The sequence below is a fragment of the Protopterus annectens genome, chromosome 1.part0 (assembly GCF_019279795.1).
Source record: "Protopterus annectens isolate FY-2018-M chromosome 1.part0, PAN1.0, whole genome shotgun sequence".
Lineage (NCBI taxonomy): Eukaryota > Metazoa > Chordata > Ceratodontiformes > Protopteridae > Protopterus > Protopterus annectens.
This window is the reverse complement of record NC_056725.1, coordinates 1,141,745,339-1,141,768,130: the sequence shown is the minus strand read 5'-3', so window position 1 is coordinate 1,141,768,130 and position 22,792 is coordinate 1,141,745,339. Positions and strand designations below refer to the sequence as shown.

The 22,792-nt window shown below is 40.4% G+C and overlaps 1 protein-coding gene across 3 annotated transcripts in view; it reads right to left on the bottom strand.

Moving 5' to 3' along the window:
- Positions 1-22,792, bottom strand: part of USP45 (ubiquitin specific peptidase 45) — a 2,611,314-nt gene that overhangs the window by 75,157 nt on the left and 2,513,365 nt on the right. The window lies entirely within an intron of this gene.

Sequence of the window (22,792 nt, the reverse complement as noted above, 5' to 3'; positions counted from 1 at the left end):
CTTTTGAAGACATGGAATCAGTGGTATAATTGTTTCCAAACTGTGGCTGTGTTGAGACCATAAGTTTTTTAGGTACCACTGAAGTTTCCTCATATGCAGCTTTGCACATGGGATTAGCAGGATGCAAGATGCCATGAATCCCAGAGCCTGCAGGATTTTCCTTGCAGTCAGCCTGGTGAAGGTTGCCAGTTTTCTGAAGTATTGAGTTAGTTGCCCTTGTTTCTCTGGCGTGAGGTAGGCCATCTGGGTATTTGTATTCAAGCTGGCACCCAGGAAAATTATTGTTTGAGAGGGTATTAGCCTTGATTTCTTTTTGTTGACTGTGTATCCCAGAGAATTCAACAACATTATTACAAACGCCAGATGTTTCAGAAGTATGTGCTTGCTGTCCACTTGGATCAGGCAGTCGTCCAAATATGGGTATATTTGTATCCCTTGAAGTCTGCAGAAGGCAATTACTGATGCTAGGCATTTCGTGAACACTCTGGGCGCAGTAGATAAGCCAAAGGGCAATGCAGAGAATTGATAATGGGTTGAACCTGCAAGAAATCTGAGGTATCTTCTGCAATCTTGTCTGATTGGGACATGCAGGTATGCCTCCTTGAGGTCCAATGTTACCAGCCAAGACTCCTTTCCCAGCATGGGAAGAAGCTGCTGTAATGTGAGCATCTTGAATTTTGGTACGAGTAAAAATGTGTTTAGGATGGATAGGTCCAAAATAGGTCTCCAATCTTTGCCCTTCCTTGGTACCAGGAATAGTCTGGAATAAAAACCTTGACCCTGTTCTTGAGCAGGTACCTCTTGAATAGCTTTCATGTCCATGAGATCTGAAATCTGTTTTTGTGCCTCTGCCCTTTGATTGTGTGGCAGGTTTGGCATACCTCTCATTTTTGGAAGGGTGTGAAAGTGGAATCTGTAGCCTCTGTCTATAATGTCCAGGATCCATTTGTCTTTTGGGACAATATGCCAATTTTTCGAAAATAATGCCAGTTTTCCGCCTAAAGGTGCTGCCATTTGAGCCTTGCTTGGCATGCAAAGGGGAAAATCATTGGTTCTGCTTTCTGAATGGCTGTGAACTATCCTCACCACCTCTTTGTGTAGGTGCTTGCCATTGTCTGCCTCTAAATGATCCTTGAGATTGCCCTCTACCCCTCGGGCGCCTGTATCTACCTCTTTGGGGTCTGTCTGTGGCTGGAAAGAACCAATTTTTTGAAGGCCAATTTCTACTGAAACGTGGAGGTTGTACCTGAAGGAAATCTTTCACTGTTTGCATTGATTTTGCCTTTTCCTCCATTTTCTTTAATACCTCCTCAGCTTTAACACCAAACAATACATCCTTTTGAAGAGGTGCATCTAGTAACTTAGCTTTGACATGATCTGGTAAGGTTTGCTCTTTGAGCCAAGCATGTCTACGTATGACTGATCCTGTAACAGCAGCTCTACATGAGGCCTCTAAAGCATCAAAACCACACTGCAAGGTATGTTTACCCACTTGCTCTGCACTATGTAACAAATCCTGCAACTCCTTCAAGTCTGGTTGTTCAGGTTGTGACATTTTGCTTTTCAACTGAGATAACAGAAACTGTTGATATTTTAACATATGGAACTGACAGTTTAATGCCCTTATGGTTAAGGTGGCCAAGGTGTATACCTTTTTCCCCCACCTTTCTAAAGCTCTGGGATCTCTCTCTGAAGGTAATGGATTTTTGGCAGTGGAGGCCTTAATCCCCTTGGGACCCTGTGAAATAGTTTCTGGGTCAGCCGCATGGCTTTTGTATAGGAACTGGTGTGAATCAGGAACCCGGTAATACCTGTCAGGCTTGACTGGAGCTGGAGGTAAAGAATCTGGGTTGAGGCTGGCCTCCGAATACACATCATCTAGTATGTCTAAGACAGGAGGTATAGCCAGAGGCCTGTGCTGAGGGAGCAAGAGGAAATCCCTAAGCCTTTTCTTGGAGTCTGAGTACTCTTGGCCTTCCCAGTGGAAGTGTTCCCTCAAGGTATGTAAGGTTTCCCCAAAAGAGTAATCCTCAGGGGGGGAGACAGAGGGAATGGACTCCTCTGCATCAGAATCTTCAAAAGGGGAGTATGAATGTTCCTGGTCTTCAGAATGTTCTGAAGTAATGGAGGCCTGGTCCGAGGAAGGGTATTCTTCCTCCACTCTGGGCCTTTTGTCCGAGGGGGGATGAGAACCCCTGATAAGAGTAATCAAATCCTCAGCCATTTTAAGCATCTGCTTTTTAGGCATGGGGCCCTGAGAGGGGCCCTGTGGAGCTTGTCTTTTAGTATGCATGGCTGCTTTAGACTTAGTGAAAGCCTTAATGGAAAAATAAGAAGAAGGCCTGAAGACACCTTGAGAGGTGGCAGGCCTGTCTAAACTCTGAGTTTCCCCGCCAAGAGTGGCTTCGGTATCTGTAGTCGGGGTGTGGGCCGAACAGCCTGCGACCTCGGGCACAGAAGACACCGACAATGAAGTGTCATCGGTAGTCAGGGGCTGCGTAGGCTCCTCGCTGAGAACCGGAGCACCTGTAGTCGGCTTTAGCGTGGTGTCGGTAGAAGTCGCGGACCTCGTATGTCAGTCCTTATCTTTGCGTCTTTTACTCAAAACTGGAGTCGGAGTATCCGACGGCATAATGTAATTAAATTTTTTGCCAAAATAGTGTTGGGCGAACTCCGCCCGACGCTTAATAGTGCGTCTGTTGAATGTAGCACAAAAACGACAGGCCGAGATGTCGTGGTCTGGGCCTAAGCAAGGAATGCAGAGGGAATGAAAATCCTTATGCGGTATTTGCTTCCCACATGAAATGCAATTATTAACTTTGTCTGACATCGGTCTGAGGCAAGAAAAGTTTCCAACGGGGTACTTAGGTTTCAAGAAGACTTCGGTTGAAAAATATTCGTAATCTCAGGAGCTGGCCGACCGGCACTTGCTAACTGCTTCTGCTTCGGGCACCGCACGGCAAGAAAGACTGAAGAAAATGGCGTCAGCTGGTTCTTTTATACCCCTGTCGCACTGACGTCAGGGAAGAAGCGACGACAACCGACGCCGGACCTAGACTTTGGAATTCGGCCGACCGAGGACCCGCCTGACGGCAGGAAAACCCATCTGTTATGACTGCAGCTGTATGCACGATGAACATCAGGGAGAGGGACACTATGGGTAAAGCTTAGCTTAAAAGTTTTTTGGCTGGCATGACCTTGTTATAAGACTGACTCGGTTCCAAGGACAGAACAGACACCCATCAGTAATGAATGAATGAAGATTAACAACATCAGATTTAATGCCATCAGAGGTGTTCAAAATAAGAGAAACACTGAAGGAATACACAAACTTAAATAACAAAAGGCTGAAAAATAGAAGATTCTTTAATTAGCTCTTCAGATGAACCAACAAAACTGCAAAAACAGAGACTGAAATGAAGAAAAAGCTGGCTGAGCATGCTACTCAAAAAGAGCTATTTCAAAAATACTATAGTTAGAGGGCAGATTACTCAAAGAAAAACCTCAAAGTTTCTCCTGTACCACGGAAACTGGAAGGAGCAAACCACTAAGTTTATGACAGTACAAATAAGCAAATGGAATTGTGTTCCACAACAGCATATATTAACTGAAAGGGGACATTGTGTGTATGCTCTAAATCTGTCCATGAGAAAGTAGCCAAGACATACATTAATAAAGGTGCAATCATACCAGCAGATAAGAAGCAAATTTATCCCAGCAAATAGGGAATGCAGAGAGGCAGGTGCGAGATTTAAGCTGCTGTATACAACTCTTTCCAGAATATTGCCTGGCACTTGGCACAGAATTAAGTAGTTTTCAACGAGCTACTTGCAGTGGTCCAGGGTTGCTTTCAACAACCCTCCATTGCTAAAAATGACTCTCGCCACTTAACCAGATAATACTGCTAGGATGTGTCTGAAAAAGGCCCATGGAAATCAGTACTCTCTCCAGTTAATAAATATAAAAAAAAAACATTGGTGTTGAGATACAGACATGATCAGAAAGACCAGCAATTAGTGAATACACAGGAGACTGTAAACCATCGATACCACTGGACATAAGAATAGACATGTAAAATGTGCCTTTGCAAGAAGAAAATGAAAGGCTGGAATTTAATTTCAGCTCTCCCAGTGTGAAAAAAGAAAGTGACAGATAAGGGCCAGTAACTCTGCCAGCTTTAGTGAATTTGGTTATTGGCTACTAAGTGTAAGTAAGCAAGCCTGGAGCCCGCAAAGAAGAAACTTAGAGAGCCTGAATAGAAAATAAACTAGAAAAGGTCAAGTGAAAACACTGACTGAGAAGAATCTTGCAGCTGTTTAGAAAAAAGCAGTTCAATTTGAAGCTGGAATACAAGATCTGAATTTCCTAAAGATATAAGGGCTTGGTGAGTTTAATTCTGGTGGCTTCAAAAAGCAATTAATAGAAATGGAAATCAAAAGACTAAACCAACTGTATTTAAAGTACTGAATATTGTAACAGAGATAAAAACTGGAAGTGGGATATTTAGACGGTAGGAGCAAATTACACTGAAAAAGTGGAAATTATCAGAATAATACATGCAGAATGACATTTTGGTGGAGAAGTGAGATTTAAGGGAAGGAAGGAATTGAGCAATTTATGTAATGTTGGATTGATGATAGCTATGCAAAAAAAGTACAGTTGTGTAAAATCTTACCATAATGGTAGATGTTGTCCTCTTCACCGCTGCAGTATTCTTTACAATAGGGATCCCCTGCCAAGGGCAGCCTAATGTCCAGCCAGTAAACCAAAGTCTTTTGGGTTGCTAAAGGTATGCTGCAAGTCATACATATGCTCCCCAAGTATAGCATAGGGCATAAAGGTGACATCCAGATGTACCATCCTCAGAACTGACAGCCTCACTAGGAACACCAGTCTAAGGATTAGACCAGGAACATCCAGAAGGGAAAAGAACCAGAGGTAGGAGGGAGGGAATGAATACTGCAACAGTGAACAGAAGGACATCAAGTGTTATTGTATGATTTTACACAACTGTACTATGTCCTTCCACTTCATTGTCACAGTATTCTTTACAATAGGGAGAGTCCAAAAACTCGTGAAGAAGAGAGGGAGGAGGATGGACCAGCACAGCCCTCTAGAAACCCATGAAGGATAGCCCTAGCAAAATCAACTCTAGCCATGGCTATCACATCCAACTTACCGTGTTTGGTAAAAGTATGCACACAAGTCCAGGTGGCTGTTTCAAGAACACAGTTAGTATTTAAGCATGTGGAAAAAAGCACCAGAACAAGCTACAGCCCTAGTAGAATGAGCCTTAATGGAAGAAAGAAGGCTCTTGCCTTGAAAAGAATAACAAAAAGAATTGGCTTTAGGTATCCAAGAAAAAAATAGTTTTCTTGGAAACAGCCAGTCCCAAAGATTTAGAATGGAAGGAAACAGAAAGCTGATCAGATTTGCAAAAAGCTTTGGTCTTATCCGAATACAATCTGAGTTATCTATGCACATCCAATCTGTGTAGAACCTTCTCACTAGCTGTGGAGAAGGGGAAAAAGGTTGCAAATAAATAGACTGATTAAGAGACAACTCATTCACCACTTTGGGTATAAAAGAAGGATTAGTATGAAGGGACACCCTGTCCTTATGGAAAACCATGAAAGGGGGGACAGCCATAAGGGCTTGAAGCTTAGACACCCATCTGGCAGAAGTAAGGGCCAACAAAAGAACAGTCTTCCAAGAACAATGCTGCATGGAAGCTGAAGCCGCAAGCTCAAAAGGACCCTTAATCAATTTCTCCAAAACAAATTTAAGGTCCCAGAAAGGAGAGACAGGCTTCCTGGGAGGTCTATTATGAAGGACACCTTTAAGAAATTGTTTAACCTCAAATCTAGAGGCAGACAAGTAGAAATAGCTGACAAGTGGGCCTTAACAGAAGAATATGCACAATGCAGTACTGAGCAATTCATTCACATATAAGAGACAACCAAAGGAACATCCACAGAAAGTGGATCCAGGTTACGAGAAAGACACCAAACAGAACCTCTTCCATTTGGATAAGTAGGTTTTCCTAGTAATGGGTTTCCTGGCCTCTTGCAGGACCCTAAGCACATCTTCAGAAAATGGGTGTCTATAAGGAATCAAAATCCTATCAAAATCCTATTACCCACAGTATCAGTATCAGTTGAAGAGTGAACAGGTGGAGATGGATGAGAGACTCCTTGTCTTGTGTGAGTAGGTCCACCCTGTGAAGTAACTTGTGATGACTGCCCCAGCTAAATGCAGAAGAGAAGAGAACCAATGCTGTCTAAGCCAAAGGGGAGTCACCGCAAAGATTTTGGGAGCATCCTGTTTTATCTTGAACAAGACTTGAGGAAGAGGAGGGAAGGCATAAAGAAACATCCCCTTCCAGCGGTAAAGTGAGGGCATCCACCTTCCAGACCAGAGGACATGTGGCTCTGGCACAAAAAAGAGGAAGTTGTCAAAGTTCAGAGGGGAGGCAAACAGGTCCACTTGAGGAGTACCCACTGGTGGACAATATCCAGAAACACATCCCTGTGATGCAGCCACTTTTGGGATTGTAATCTGGACCTGCTCAGACAGTCTGCCACACTGTTCTGACCTGAGAGAATATAAACTGCCTGAAGTTGTCACTTGATCCTGGATAGCTAGCTCCCACACTTGAAGTGCTAACCTGCACAGGATATAAGATCTTGTCTCCCCTTGCTTATTCACATACCACATAACTGGTTACAAAAACATGCGTCTGGAGTGTTTCTCCCTGGGAATCCACTGAAAATTGATTTGTTCCAAGCTGGACTTTCCTGGTTAGTAAATAAAATAAATAAATAAAATTGTGTCTCAGTACCTTGAGGGGCCTGGGAATGAAAAGTGGATGAAAGCATGAACAGCCAACAGAAGTCCTCTTAACTCTTTGACACTGATGTGGTCTTTCTTTTGTTGAAGTGACCATAGACCTTGTACTTTAAGACAGAAGCAGAAGTCCCCCATCTCACTTCAGAAGCAACTGTGAAAAGCTCCTGAAAGGGGAGTGGAGGTTGAAAAGGGCTCCCTGGATTGAAAGAGAACTGCTGAATCCCCCACTGAATTTCCAGCTTGAGGCATAGAACAAGAGGGACTATAAAATCTAGAGGATGAGAGTGCTGAAGCCAAAATTATTTTAGAAACCATTGAAGCTTTCTCATGTGCAGTTTGGGTAGAGGCAGCATAGGAATGGTGGCAGCCATGAAACCCAGAGGTCTTAGAAATTCCCTGGCTGTAACCAAGGCTAGAGGAAGAAGGATTTGAAAGAAGGCAATGAGAGTTAAGGCCTTGGGAGGAGGCAAGGATGCCATCATTGGAACAGTCTGGATCATGCAATCCCAGAAACGCATGATCCTGTGAAGAGGTCATGAAAGACTTTTGGAAATTTATAGTGAACCCCAGCCTTTGCAGGAGGGAAATGGCAAAATGAAGAAGCCACAGTAGAATCTCTAGAGAAGTTGCCTGAAAAGTAGGTTGTCTAAGTAGGGAACGACCTGTAACCCCTTTAGCTTGCAAAAAGCAATCGCAGGAGTGAGGCATTTGGTGTATACCCTTGGGACAGTAGAAAAGCCAAAGGGCAAAACAGAGAACTGAGATATGAAGATAAGCATCCTTGAGGTCCAGAGAAACTAGAAAAGCCTGAGGAAGCAGCAGAGGAAACAAGTCTGAAGGGACAGCATTCAAAAGGAAGGGATCCTCAGAAAGATGTTAGGTGAGACAGATCCAGAATGGGTCTCCAAGTGCCCTCTTTCCTGGAGAATTAGAACATTCTGGAATAAAACTCCTTCCCCTTTGAGAAACTGGAACTTCCTGAATAGTTTCTTGAGTTAAACGACCCTGAAGCACCTCTGCAAAAAAGACTAATTATTCCTGAGGGGGCTGAGGAATACCCATGAAAGGGGGAAGAGATCTGCAAATCATAAAATACCCTTGGCGAATGATGGAAAGAACTCAGAAATCTTGAGTAAACTTTAGCCAAACACGAAGAGACAGGGAAAGATTTATTATTTACATATTTTACATTTGTTTGCTGGGAGGGTCTGACTGGGCAATTTGCCCATTTTCAGCAGAGGCCTGGGGAGAAAAGCTCCATACAGAAACACCACTAATAAAATAAAAACATTCTCATTACAGTACAAGATTAGTAAAACATACAGCACAAGGTTTAATAAAAACAGAAACATAGTCTTAAAAATAAGCATTCAAAATATTCATAAGAAAACATTTTTACAAAAGCAAATTAGAGGACAACATAGTTAAGGCCTTGTAGAGCATGTGTTTTTTTTTGGGGGTGGTACAGGGTTTGGTGAGTAATTGTGTGCTGGTTACAAGTTAGTAAGTTTGGTAGTTCCAGCCAGGAACGTCGTTTGAGGGCTAGGAAATTGTGGGTCATGAAAGCTGAGTCAGCAGCAAACTTTGCAATTTTGTTATAACAGCTGGTTAATTTGTTTAGATCTCCTTTACTTAGGTTAAATAGTATGGGGGGTGCATACATAGTGTAGAGAGTACGTGGGTTTTAGCGATGATGGCTTTACTGTTATTAGAGAGGTATTTTTTGCATCTGTAGAGGGTTCTGAGTTTTTTATGGAATTTTGTTATTGTATGTGACACGTTTGTTGAACTTTATGTTGTTGTCTATGATGACTCCTAGTAGTTTGATTTGTGAGACTGGTGTGATGGGGGCATTGTTAGAAGAGATTATTTTAAATAGGAGAATGGGGTCTGTGCCTTCTGAGGGATGGAATAGCATTTAGATGTGTTATTTTAGGGTTAAGTAGCAGTTGTGAGTCAGACAACCAAGTTTCTATGGCAGTAAATGATTCTTGGGTAATTTTTTGCAGAATCTGGAGAGAGGGGCAGAGCAAATTAATGTAGAGTTATCATTGTACTGGAACAGACTGGCATGGAGGGTGGCTTTGCGAAGGTCATTTATAAATATGGTGAAATGGAGAGATCCTAGGATGGATCCTTGTGGGCCACCTAAGGTCACATGGAGAAGAGAAGATAGAGAGTTTTGTCATTATACAGCTTGTTGACAGATAGTTTTTAAACCATAATAGTGTGGAATTATTTGGGTTGAGTTTTGAGAGTATAGTTAGGAGTTTGACATGGGAGATTGTGTCAAATGCCTTGGAGAGATCAAGAAAGATAGTGGAGACCAGGTTACCACTGTTCTGTTGTTAATTTACGACATAGGAAAAGCTAATAAGGGCTGTGGTGCTGCTATAATTGGGTTGAAATCTGTGTTGTGTGTGAGCCAGGAGATTATTAGTTAGAAGACAGTTTAGAATTTGAGAATGTATGTATTTTTCTAAAATTTTTGACAGAGGAGATATTATGGCAACTGGTTGTTAGTTGGATAATTCAGCTGAGTTGGAACCTTTATGGAGTGGTATTATGTGTGAAATTTTCCAGAGGGTTGGGATATATTGTTCTGAAATTGGCATATTTATTAGTAGGGAGACACAGAGTATGAGATGGTTTTGGCTGTACTTTTTAAGGTATTCTGGCGGGAGTCTGTCAGCTGCTATGGTTGTAGGTTTTAATTTTATCAAGTAGTTATAAATTGTTTCGGTTGGAACTGGTTGAACACAGAAACAATTCTGATCGGTTGTTGAAGTGCTGGGATTAGGGTGTGTTATGGGGAACTGGTATTTGTAAGGTTTAGAATGGATTTGGTGAAGTACTGGTTAAACTGAGTGGCAATATTGTCAGTGGTGCTATCGATATTTGGAGGTGAAGTACTGCTTTTTCTTGGTTGTAGTATTTTATTGATTGCTGCCCAGAATTTTTGAGGGTTAGTTTTGTGTTTTGCATGGAGGTCTGACAGTGACTTTTTTTTGTCTGTTATTTGTTTTTTGGTTCATAGGTTGGTACTAGGCTATAAGCCCTAGGGCCTATACAAGCCTAGCCATAACAATTCCCTGGCTATTTCTTCCCACACTATTTACTTCCCAGAATAGATAACTCAGCCAAGAAACAGTCTTGTTTCTTAGCTCTAGGTATGTCTGTTTATTTGCATTAGTTTTGTTTTGACTCCATGCCTTATCTCTATGTTTTAGGAGAGTCGGAGTACTTTTGGTGAGCCAGGGGGCATAGTTGGACTTGGTTCTTACTATTGTGGTAGGGGCAAGGTGTTTTAGCATGCTCAGAAAAGCAGAGTTAAAGCAATCTACAACTTTGTCTAGGGGGAGATGAGACAGAGGTTTCCAGTTATAGTGAGTTAGTGCATTTATGAGATTATGAGTTGTCTGAAATTCTTTGTATAACAAATCTGTTGTAGGGAGGTAGTTTTTATTGTTTTAACTTGTTGCCCAAGTACGAATGTAGGGAGGTGGTCACCAAGGGTGTCAGTGAGTGATCCAGAGTAGTGCAAAAGATAAGGATGGTTTGTAAGGATCCAGTCTGGTATGGACAGTTTCTTGGCTGAGTTATCTATTCTGGTGTAAGTATGGATTTGTTGAGAAAAGCAGTGGAGGTTAACAAGGTTAGTGGGGAGTGGGGAGTTTCAGGCAGACCAGTCTATGTTAAAGTCACCTAGTGACACTGTTTCTTGGGGGAGGGTATGAGACACCTAGTGGAGGATGGATTCTACTCTATTACTGTTATTCCCAGGGGGAATGTATGCACTGATGATTACATGTTTTTTCAAATTAATTTTTAGTTTGATGAATAGAGAGTCTGCGTTATTGAAGGTAGGTGGGTGAATGTCTAACATGTCTATAGTAAGGTTGTTTTTAAAACGCAGGTCGATATCCCTGCCTCTTTTGTGTGTTCTGTCTTTTTTGAAAATGTTGTAACCTAGAGGAAATAATTCATTATCTTTGTTATGTGGCTTTAGTAAGAACTATGTTGGGGGAGTATTGCGACAGAGCTTCATGCAGTTCTGCTGTTTTGTTAAGTATGCTTCTTATGTTAATGCTAAGGATTAGGAGGTCAGATGGTTGTCTCTGAGAGTATATTGTGTGTGTTGCTTGATTAGTGGTGCCTCTAAGGTTGGATGTCGGGACAGGATTTGAGTGTATATTGCCACCTAATAGCACTTGAGATACTGTGTGGATGACAGCCAATAGGTATTTAGATATGAATTTGTCATACTGCAGGGAGATATGAGATTTTGTTTGGTACTGAGGAATTATAAATGGGGCTATGTCCATATGCGACAAATTGGATAATGAAGGTGAGATTACTAGTAGGTTTGGCTTGGTTTTTGGAGGGGTTGAGTAGGTGGAAGATTGTATTTTTAGTTTGGGATTAATGTTAAAAATGTTAAAGTTTGGGGATAAAGAGAAAGAGGAATGTGGCTGTGAAGTACTCGATAGACAGCATCTGATTGGTCTAGAAAAAGAGATTTCTGAGCTACAGGGGTCTGGGTAGCATTAGTGGGGGGCCCTTCTACCACCTTTCTTACCCATGGGGGGAGGGTGAGACTGCTGACGAACAAAGGCCAGATTACTAGGGTACTTCCTTTGGAATTTAGGTACAGGAGAAAGAAAGATGTGCTTTAAATCTTGTAAAGCCTTTTCTTTTCTTGTAGGGACTTGAACAAGTCAGCAGCAGCAGCACCACCAAACAAATGCTTGTTATCCAGAGGAGCATACATCAACTTAGCCTTAATATTATCAGGCAAAGGTTGAAGCTGAAGCCAGGAATATCTCATCAGCACAGAGCCAAAAGCAACAGCCCTAAAGGTGATATCTGCTGCATCTAACTGCATTTAATAGAGTGGCAAACCACCTTAGAAGAAGTCCCTAGCAAAGAGAGAGCAGAAGTTTTCTCCTTAGAGTCTGGAAGGTCAGAAATAACATGACAAGCCTGAGACAGAACAGCTAAAATATACCTCATTTGCTGGGTCTGACAATTGCAATGGTAGCTGAGGTATAAACCTGCTTGCCTAGTCTTTCCATAGTTTGACTGTCTTTATCAGAAGGAAGCAACTTTGTAGAAGGCAGTAACTTAGATGGCTTGTCATATGCCAAAGGCACAACAGAAGGGTTAGCTGACGGGCACTTATAAGGAAACTTGCAATCATCAGGCACCTTATAAAACCGTTTTTTTTTTTTTTTTTTGGGAGCAGGGTCCTGAGAATCAGAAGCCTAAGATGCAGTAGAAAAGGCATCCAACAAGGCAACCAGGACAGAAGGAACAACAGACAGTCTAGGAGAGTCCATTTACAAAAGTTTGTAGCATCTTTTCTGAACCTTAGACACCTGGGCACAACCCCATTTGAAGAATTCCATCATTCTGGAAATTGTGTCCACAGAGGAAATCTCCTCAAAAGGAGAGTCAGAACGAGTGGACTCCTCTTCCTTACAACCACACTCTAAGGGAGAAGGAATCTAGGAAGAATGGGCAAGTGATTCCTCATCCAAATCCTCCTCTTCTTCAAAGGAATCTTGTTCCCTAGGCCTCTTAAGAGGAGTAGAAGACCAAGAGGGGCTGGAACAGAAACTCCTTCAGGAGGCTTCAAAGCCATAAGGGCACTAAATAAACCTTCATTGAAGTTCTGCCATTCACTCTGAGGATCCTTAGGAGCAGGAGAAATAAGTTTAATTTTTTGTTTCTTCTTTAAAGGGATATCAGTCTTGTAAAACTTAGAAGTCTCAGACCCTGTACAACACACTATAATTGTAGTCGGTACCTCCTCCTTAACCAAAATATGAGCAACACCCCTAGGCCCTTCAGTAATAATCATCTGTGGCTCCCCATGAACATCTGAAGTGGACATCTGCAAGGCCTCCAGGGATGTGCAGAAAGCCAGATTGATTCCGGCAGAGGAATCCAACCCAGGAATTGGGCAATCTTCTGGGCTTTCACTATCCTCAAGAGACATGTCAAGTAGAGGCGCCACAGCCGAAGAATCAGAACTAGCTTTCTTCTTTGTGGCTGGCTGACCCTCGGAGTGGGAAGTTCCTTCCATGGTTTCTTTTGCCAAAAGCTTAAGACATTGATTTTCTAAATAAATGGCCAAAGATGAAAGCTGACTACACAGGGTCTTCACGATGAAAGCTTGGCAAATGGTACAGGTCACATGGTCGTGGGAAGCACATAGACAAAATAAACACTGTTTTAATTCTACAATCCTTACAGATATTTGGATTTAATTTAAAACTTTTATTTCAAATTTTATAGCACAAATACTGATGGACATTTGCTAAACAAAGCAATACAGATTCACAATGAAAACCAGCTGTAGCATTACAACTTTTCTGCCAGTGAAATTTATATTCATTGAAATGGGGATTGAAATCCATATTCAAAGAAATGGCCATTGGCAGATAAAGTTTACTTTTGGGCTGTTTTCAAATCATAAGCCCCTTGCACATATTTTAGGACCATGCAAACATGCATGTGTTCTCTGATTCACCTTCCTGAATGTATTACATTATACTCATTCTATAATACAGCAACACTTGTCAGAGCATGTACTACATTTGTAGTTTTGAACATTGTTCCAGTAAGCAATGAAATAAAATGTATTAACCAATAATGACAAAACTGCCCAATTCAGAAGATTTCAACCACAAAAGACTGCTCAAACGTCTGTCATTACAATCCACCAATATCAGTCAATATGCACAATTTGTGCAGAAGTAAGTCATCTGATTAACTTCACATTAAAGAAATCTGTAACTAGTGAAGAGCTTGCTGCTAGCAAACAAATTGATTTTTCAGTGTTTCATCTACAAATTCAGTGCCTGCTGCCCTTGAAGAATAAATTGTTTATATTACATAAAAAAATGGCAAGCTGGTAATACTGCAATAGGGAACAGATGGCAAACTGATTAGTTCAGAATTACAAGGCATCTCATCCAAAGGAAGACATACGCCGCACCCTACCCCGCCTTACAGTACAATGCAGTATCAGCAATCCATCTATATCAAAAGTAAGTATGCTAACTGTTGTGCTACTAACAATACTTTTCGATTCTAAAGCACAACAGTGATAGCATTTGCTAAACAAAAAGTCTCACACCCAAAGCACATGTCTCTTGAGAGGGTGAGACTGGACTTTATTTCGCCTCACAGAAATACCCTAGGCATCTAGCACTGCTATAACATATTCCAGATGCTGTAGAAGGTCTCCTAGAGTATCTTGGCCTTCCCATTTAAAGTGCTCCTCTCATGGAATGCAGAGTCTGAAAATGAGAAATCCTCAGAAACAAGGTATACACAAGGTATATGGTAATCCCTATGAGGTATCTGTTTCCCACAAGAAATACAGTTATTCACTTTTTCTGACATCCGTTAAATACTGAGGCAAGAAAACTTCAGAAAACACTCGAAAAACTGCTTCTGCATCGGACCATGCGCAAAAAAGCAAAAGGGGATATGACGGTCGATTCATGCGCGTAGTACCCTGCACTGACGCCAGCAGTCTAATGCGCCTGACCGCCAGCGCCAGCCATATACTTTGGTATTCGGGCCGACTGGACAGCGGACTACCCAATAGTTAGGACTGCAGCAATGTGGAACGAAGAACATCAGCTGCATACTGCAAAAAGACTTAGCAAAAGCAGCAGTAAACTTCTCTTCTCTTAAAGCTCACACTTCATTGAAAAATATACCCGAGACTCAATTTCTTGATAAAACCACGTGAAACTAATTTCCTTGAAAAATGCACCTGAAACTCAATTCCTTGAGAAATGCAACTGAAACTCAATTTTTTGGCAGCTTGGTGGTTGGGGTACAGGATTCACGTTCTTGTTTCCTGTAATGAAGGAACAGGGCTTGAGCCTGAGCAAATTAACTAACCACCTGCTATCCCTAGCTAGGGCATTTTACTTACACACACACACTTGCAGAAGCAGCTTGAGGAATGTTCCTTACTTGTCTGTCCATGGAAGAAACACACACACACCTGCTGAAGCAGCTCAAGGAACTTCCCTTACTTCTCTGTCCATGGAAGCAGCTGGGAAAACTTTGTTTCTTTTTAAAATTAAATTCTGCATGTGTGGAAAGGAAAAGGTCTGTGTGACGATGACGTACGCTGTGAACGGTCACAAAGGGTGTTCTTACAGAAGAACCCCCTTAAAATATATGTAGCTTTTTTATTTAATGATAAAAGTAAATTTGATGGTCCCTCAACAAGCCAGCAGGAGCCCCCTACTGGCCAGTGGGCCCTAAGCGACTGACTTGGTTGGCTAGTGCTGGCTCTGGCTCTGAATAAAGGTGTTAAAAAATCATGATGCAAACTGCAGTTTATATTGTAGAGTTTCATACAGAGAGCAGTAAGGCATATATTAAATGTGTGGTGGGAGACATCTCATCAGTAGCTGCTATAAATGTTAAAAGATACCAAAAGAAAGAAAATCTGTTTTATTGGTTGTAAGGCACCTATGCTTTATACTATAAAATGGCAAGAAAGCATGGATGGAAGCAAGTTAAAGATATATAATGTTGTGAGTTTGGGCTGCTGTGGTATGTAAAAGTGCTCTAATTATATTACATGTAGAATTAAGAACACCATTTTCCTTATAATGAATATCTTAATTCAAGTCCTTGGTTTAAGCTACAGACACATAATTAAGCAAATAGGCTTGAAAATGAGATAAATTAAATCTGATGAAAGCCATGGGAAATAGTAGTTATTTCCTGCGTTTGCAAAGCCATTTGATACTTTTTCTAATAGCAAAGGCTTTCAAGTGAGAGACAAGTCATGAAAGATTGGAACATTGTGTTCTGAGTGAAAATTATAAATATTCTTTCAAACATCTGCAAACTTTCCAGCTGTTTTTTTTTTTCATTACTAACTCCTTTTACTTTGCATCAAGAAGTCTGCAGGTGTAGGCAACTAATTCATGAAAGGTCAGAACACTGTCTGCTAAATGAAATGTATAAGCTACAATGCAAAAAACATTGAGTTATATTGTCAAGCAGTGCAGTGAAAAATAAATGAAGTTTGAAACTGTGGAAAGTGAATAATGTATTTAACATAACAGTGTGCAATTTGGTTTATTGAAAAGTAGCCAGTGCGCTCTCTCTTAGGGCTAATAGTTAATGTTTACTGAAAGCATGCATGCTGCTTTACACATTTAGAAGGAAGAAAAAGATAAGAAAAGAACAGTTAGTGTAAATGGGAACAGAAGCTCTAACCTGCATTTTAGCATGGGACCCTTAATTTTAGAATTGGAAGTGTCTGAAGATGCAGCTGTCAAAATGGGGAAAGTGCTCCAATATGGAGTGGTAAACTTCATTATTTTTAAATAAACTTAGTTTTGTGAAGTTGTTATAAGTTCAAAGGCGATGGGGGTTCTGAAAATCCGAGTATTTTTTTAAAGTTTTTTCATTCAAAAATGTGACATAAGTCCAAATAAAGATAAGAAGCAACTACATAAGACATCAGCTTGACAAACATTAGTGTGTGCATTATGCTAAAAGTTGGAAATATACAATGAAAAGAGTTGTCATGCATAATAGGTGGGAGTAATAGCTTCCTATCAGAATGGCTACTCTGTCCACATTATCATGGGGTGTGAATGACCTTACAGGTACAACTGAAAAGTAAAAAGTATTGAATTATATCAAGAACTGCAGAGTACAATTAGCAATGTTGCAGAATACACATATGGGAAGAAATAAGGATGTGAATTTGACAAAGAAAGAATTTCGGGGTGGACATTCAGCAGAATATCAGGGACAAGGGAAAAGGGAAGTAATACTACTGATTGCTAGAGGGGCTCTATTAGTGACAGAACAGGGATAAAAAGGTAATAATAGTAACTTTGTGGTAGTATGACGTTACTCTCAGAACAGGAGTAGTAACCTGGAATGCATTTATACTCCACCTAAAAATGCTATTATGGAGTAGCATGGATTATCATTTATGGGTGGGGACTGAAAGCTGATCTGCAATAATGAGGGCATATCGGGGGACCTAGAAGGGAAAATGTAACATGAAAAAATAGATTTCTGAAGCAATCTATGACGATATCTAGCATAGAATATTTGAATTTAGTAGTAGGAAAAAAAGTCTTTCGGTTTCTCCTGGTTAGGGGTCACCACAGCAGAATTCCAGTCTGCTAATGATTGGCAGTGGATTTGTACGGTGCCGAGTCACCAGCCTGATACCCAGCCTTCAAAGAAGGCACACCCATTCCCGCACACACCTACCTGCATGTCTTTAAACATATCTCGACCACAGGGAGGACATGCAGACTCCACACAGATGGAGCTCCAGCCGAGAATCGAACGGAAGAACCTCTTGCTGTGAGGTGACAATGCTAACCGCTGCACCACCACGGCATGACTGAATTTAGTAACAGGAACACAATTTCTTTCCTGTCTAGCCTTATTATTCTACCTTGTGGAATATATGGCAAATTCTGTCTTGTGTTCCTGAATTTTGTAGTAGGAACAAAAGACAGATTTTGCCATATATTCCGCAAGGTGGAATAACAGGGCTAGACAGGAAAGAAATTACACTTCACAGGAGCATGTAAATTTAAATGAAAACTCTGATATACATCCAATAATTATTTCAGATCATGCACCAATAAAAACTATGATAAAGATGTATGGTAATGAATTAAAAATGAGACAACAGCATTTTCCTATTCGTCTGTTAAAAAAGAGGAATTTACAGAATGGGTAGTAGAAAGGATTCAATAGTTATTAGGAAAAACAGAAATGCCTTCAGAAGGGATAGCTAGTGAGTGGGGAAAAATGAAAATGGGGTTTAAAACATGGCAAAAATAAGACAGAAAAATATGGGGGGAAGTAACAGAAATTATCTAGAGGAACTGACAAAGTTTAAAGTATTGCAGAATAAGGAGAATGTCAGACAAGAAAATGAACAACTGCAGAATGCTAAAGGGAAAATAAGGAGTATTTGAATAATACACTTGAGTTTAGAAAGGTTGCTGTTAAGTAACTAATTTTTGATGACAACTACAACACAAAAACTTTTAGTATGGTGCCATGGGCAACATAAAGTAGAAAGGTCTGTCACCAAACTTAGGGAGCCTACAACAAAACAGAGATCTTGTAGAGGTATTAAATATATTTTGGAATTTTTTGTATAAAGCAGAGGGATGCAGAAACCAAGAAAAGGCACAAATGAAAATATTTATGGAAGATTTAATTATACCAAGGTTAGCAGAAAATGAGGTTCAACAATTAACAATTAATAAAACCAAAGATTAAATAAAATGATGATGGATAAGCAATCAAGAAGTCCCCAGAAGCAGATGGCATTCCTGTGACAGGTTGACAGAGAGAAGAAAATGACAACATTTAAGAAAGTGTGTGTGTGTGTGTGGGGGGGGATACCAGCATCTTAAAAAAAAAAAAAAAAAAGAGCTGTGATAGCTGTATTACCCCACAGTGGGTACAGATCTTTCAGATTAAGCTTCATACAGATCCATATGAATTTTAAACCAAGCTTTAAAGTGTTAATGTCTATATTACCAAAAAGACTTGCAACAATGTTGTCAGAACTGATGGGTATGATCAATGTGGTTTTGTGAAGGGGCTGCAAACATTTGATAACATTAATATAACAATGACAATCCAGAAGGAAGCAGAATATAAGGAAATGCCACTGTTGCTGGTGGGTCTTGATGCGAAGAAAGCATTCAACAGACTCAGATAAGACTTTAGGAGTAGGGAAGTGATAGCATTTGTATTGCCTGATTAGAAAAAACAATCAATAAGAAGAATATATGAATGGTCAGAGGCAAGAATTAAGAGGGAAGTTCTTCTCTGACAAGCTGTGTTTGAAAAGATGAACCAACAGATGCTGTCATCATTTTCATTTATTTGCTTTATATTTAGAGCCACTGACAAATAAGGGATGGAGAAATTCAAGGATATAAATGGCATGGCTATCAAGAAAAGATAGCTTAATTTGCAGATATTATCTTGTACTTGATAAAAAGGGAATTTTTTATGCCATTTCAAGTCTTTCAGGATATAGCATTAATGAAAATAAAACAAAGACTATAGCAAAAAATACAACCCTGGGATTTCACCTGTGTCCCCTGCTGGACAGGGGCTTTGGATGCTGACTTGTCTAAACATGGGCTAAACTCTTGACTAGGCTTATAAGGGCCTCAGGGCCAATAGCCTAGTAACTTCCTATGATCCTATGTACCCATGAATGAATTAGCTCAGTAATACCTATATTTATGGGTGCATAACAAGATGAAGTATTTAGTTGTATGGATTAAAAAGAATTCTGTTATGACAGCTAAAGATATGTGAGAAGAGGCTAAAGAAGAGAGAAGCTGAAATATCTTGATCATGGATATCGACAGCAACATACAAGCACTGAAAATGGTTTAGCCACTTTAATTTTGTACATTGGTCCAGCATATTTTTTATCAACCAGAGGAGAATTTGAGGATGATTAATAATGAGCTGAAGGAATTTATATGGGTAGGAAGTGGGAGAGAGTTAAGTGATATATGTTGATTTTCCCCTTAGAATAAGGTGGTTTAGGATTGTGGGATTTGATATGGAGAGATACCACAGATCTATGCAGTTACAGCTTTTATATATAATACAAGCAGAAGGTTAAAAATCAAAGTGTTAAGGGATGATGATGAAATAGGGAGGGAGGTCGAGAAATAAGGAGCAAATAGGATTTTGAATGCAGATCCTTAAGGTGAACAGCAACCATATAAAATATTCTAATTATAAATTAGGAGAAAGTATTCTAAGAACTAATCCATTACGGGGAATGAATAAAGGAGATTTCACCAATATGGATGACTGTGAGCACAGTTATAGACAACAGACAAGAGGGGGTTGAATTTACTGCAGAAAATTAGTAAAGGAACCAAGGTACTGGGAGAAAATAACTAGACAGGGATGAGGACAAACAGAAATTTGAACTGTAGGTTAGAGACTGCCTTCCTAACAAAGTACTTATAATAAAGTAAGGGCAAAGAAAAAGAGACAGGGGAGTCCTAAGTGAAAGACCAGCTGTGGTAAAGTTTTTTAGTTGAGGCTACAACAGAAGATGCTGGTGAAAAAAAGGGATAATTAGTAGGGCATACAAACTATTGCACAATAACTTTATCAATTAGAAAGCTTTAGAAAGGAATAAGAAGAGAAAATGGGAAGACACGTTACAAAGGAAGAATGGGAGGACATCTGTATGGGTCCCAAGTATGCAACAAAGACCATAATGTTTAAGATTTTTGCCTGGAAGATTTTGCATAGGCATTTTATACCCAAAATAGATTTCAGAGAATTCTTCCTCAGGTAGACAGCAAATGCTGGTGGTATGATGGAGGAACAGAGATATACCTAAGAACGTGTTTTTTGGGAAATTTAATAACTTGGTAGATTTTAAAAAAGCCTTTTCAGAAATACTGGGGAGCAAACTGTTGTAACTAAGAATGATTCTTTTGAGCTGGGACGTAGGGTCTGAACTGTCTAAACTTATAAGGCCTTGCTAAGTTTAATGCTCCTGGAAGTAGCTTTCACTTACATTAAAGGAGATTATCAGGGGACCAAACCTGATCTACAAGGGGGTATACTAGATCATTATCTTAAAATAATGCTGAACTGCCTAAACTTATAAGGCCTTGCTAAGTTTAATGCTACTGGACGTAGCTTTCACTTACACTAATGGAGATTATCAGGGGACCAAACGTGATCTACAAGGGGGTATACTAGATCATTGCCTTAGATAATGCTATGCACTTATTAAAGTATAGTAACCTATAAACTACTGTTAGTTGTGCTTTAGATTGGAAATTCTAGCTAGTTAAGTTTGATTATACCTTCACAATGTTAAGAGCGAGAAGGCATGTAAGCAAAAAAACTATAAAAGCATAAAATCCTGTTATATGCTACCTCAGGTATGTGTCTGACAGTTGTAAGAAGGCTGCATAGAACAAGGGAATGGCACAGAAGGTTAGGCAACAGAAAAGCACTAGTTTGAGTAATGACAGGCTTGTGTAAAATGTTCCTAAAGCACATCGCTAAGATAATGCTATGAGTAGAGAAGTGTTCGGTGCAATTAGCATGAAACAGAGACAATTTTTTAAATATCAGGTAAGGCAAATACAGACGCTGTAAACCTAGAACAACAGTAAAAATCTCTTGAATCTCAAGACTGGAGGGTATATGCTGGATTGTTTCTAAATTTGCAAATTTATCTGACAACAAAAATAAATTCTGTGAGCCTATATCTATATGATTTAATTAGGTCATGGAACATTAATAAGACTTCAATGTCTATGACAAGCATATCAATAACCACCAAGAAAGAGCTGAATTATGCCACACATTTATAATGTGAAGTTAAATGTAACAGGCTGGAAAAAATTTTTTCCCAAAGCAAAAATGCATGAAAGAAAAGTATTTGCCTGGCTTGCGGCAAATTATAACAATTTCTATACATTCCCCAAGATTCATGAAGCTCGGCGCAAGGACAGCGTTAGCCTTGCACTGACCATGTGGCGCAGAGATGACGCAGCAGCACCACATGCATATTAATGAAGACACGCTGCCGTAACGGCCACGTGCACAGGAAACATGTATGAGTGCAGGGGGCGTGAACATGGCTGCATACGCGCAACCTAAAATGCTGACTAGTACAGCCTGCCTCTAATAGTAATCACTCCTGTCAGTGTCCGTAGATAGTGAAATGTATGCAAAGCATACAAGACATCATTGCGAACACCACAATAAGAAGTAAACACAAAGGCACGTAGATGAATATTGAGTCCCCGTCCCTCGAACAAATGATATTTAAAACCCCGTGCCCGTATTCCAATGTAGTGTTGCTAGTTATACCAAGTGGAAGTGAAACACATCGTGTTAGCGCACCGCCAATTGCTAAGCCTAGCCCAATGGTTTGGGTTACCATCTGTCCTACATTGTGAGGGACAGTCCCCCTCTAGGCAGGTGTGTCCATACCAAAACCATTATAAATGTGAAATGTCCTGCGATAGTAGGACATAACTATGTCCCATATTTTATGTAATAGTCCCATACAATACGTATGTCCATATATAAAATACCTATATGTTACAAGAAACAGAATAAGCAACTACACCGCTACAACAATAAAAGCTTATATGTAGGCATAAAGTACTATCCTTTGTAATGACTGTGGGTATGTGTTGGCCTGTAAACTCAGATGTGTGTCCCGAAAATGTCCCATCCAGGTCGTATGAAAAGGTGGCAACTCTACCAATGGTCAGAGCATTCGCCCAATATCTGCCCATTCGCGGTCCAAGTCGTCCTTGTCAGGACAGCCCATAGATGAACGGGTATTACCCGGGTCTACCTATCATGTCATGAAAGATAAGTATTTGCGTGTACCTATGTGTGTGAAGTACAGCATGAGGATGATCAGAAATGCTAGCATAGACCTCACAACCATATTGGTCCCAGAGATATGTAGTTTACGTACTGTGTTCTGTTGACTGTGCCATGGGCCATCAACTAGAGAAGGGATGAATGGTGTCTGTGGAATATGGGGATGGGGGGTAACGGGTGGTAATGTAATAATTCGCCAAGGGGAGACTGGGTTGGATGCACAACAGGTGAACTGGAGGTCTACAAGGGAGCAGTGGGTGAATCAGGAAGATAACCAAAGAACAAATATACACATCCGTAATACAATCCCACAAACATGTGAACATTAAAATGTGCAATACACATGTACAGAAACGTTACCGGCACATACCCACATAATGGTCTGGCCTGAACTGAGCCATCCAACCCCAACACACCTGGATACATAAATGAATACCCATCATGCCCTTCACAGCACACACCCCCGCTTCCTGAATGTCCACCAAAACTATCCTTA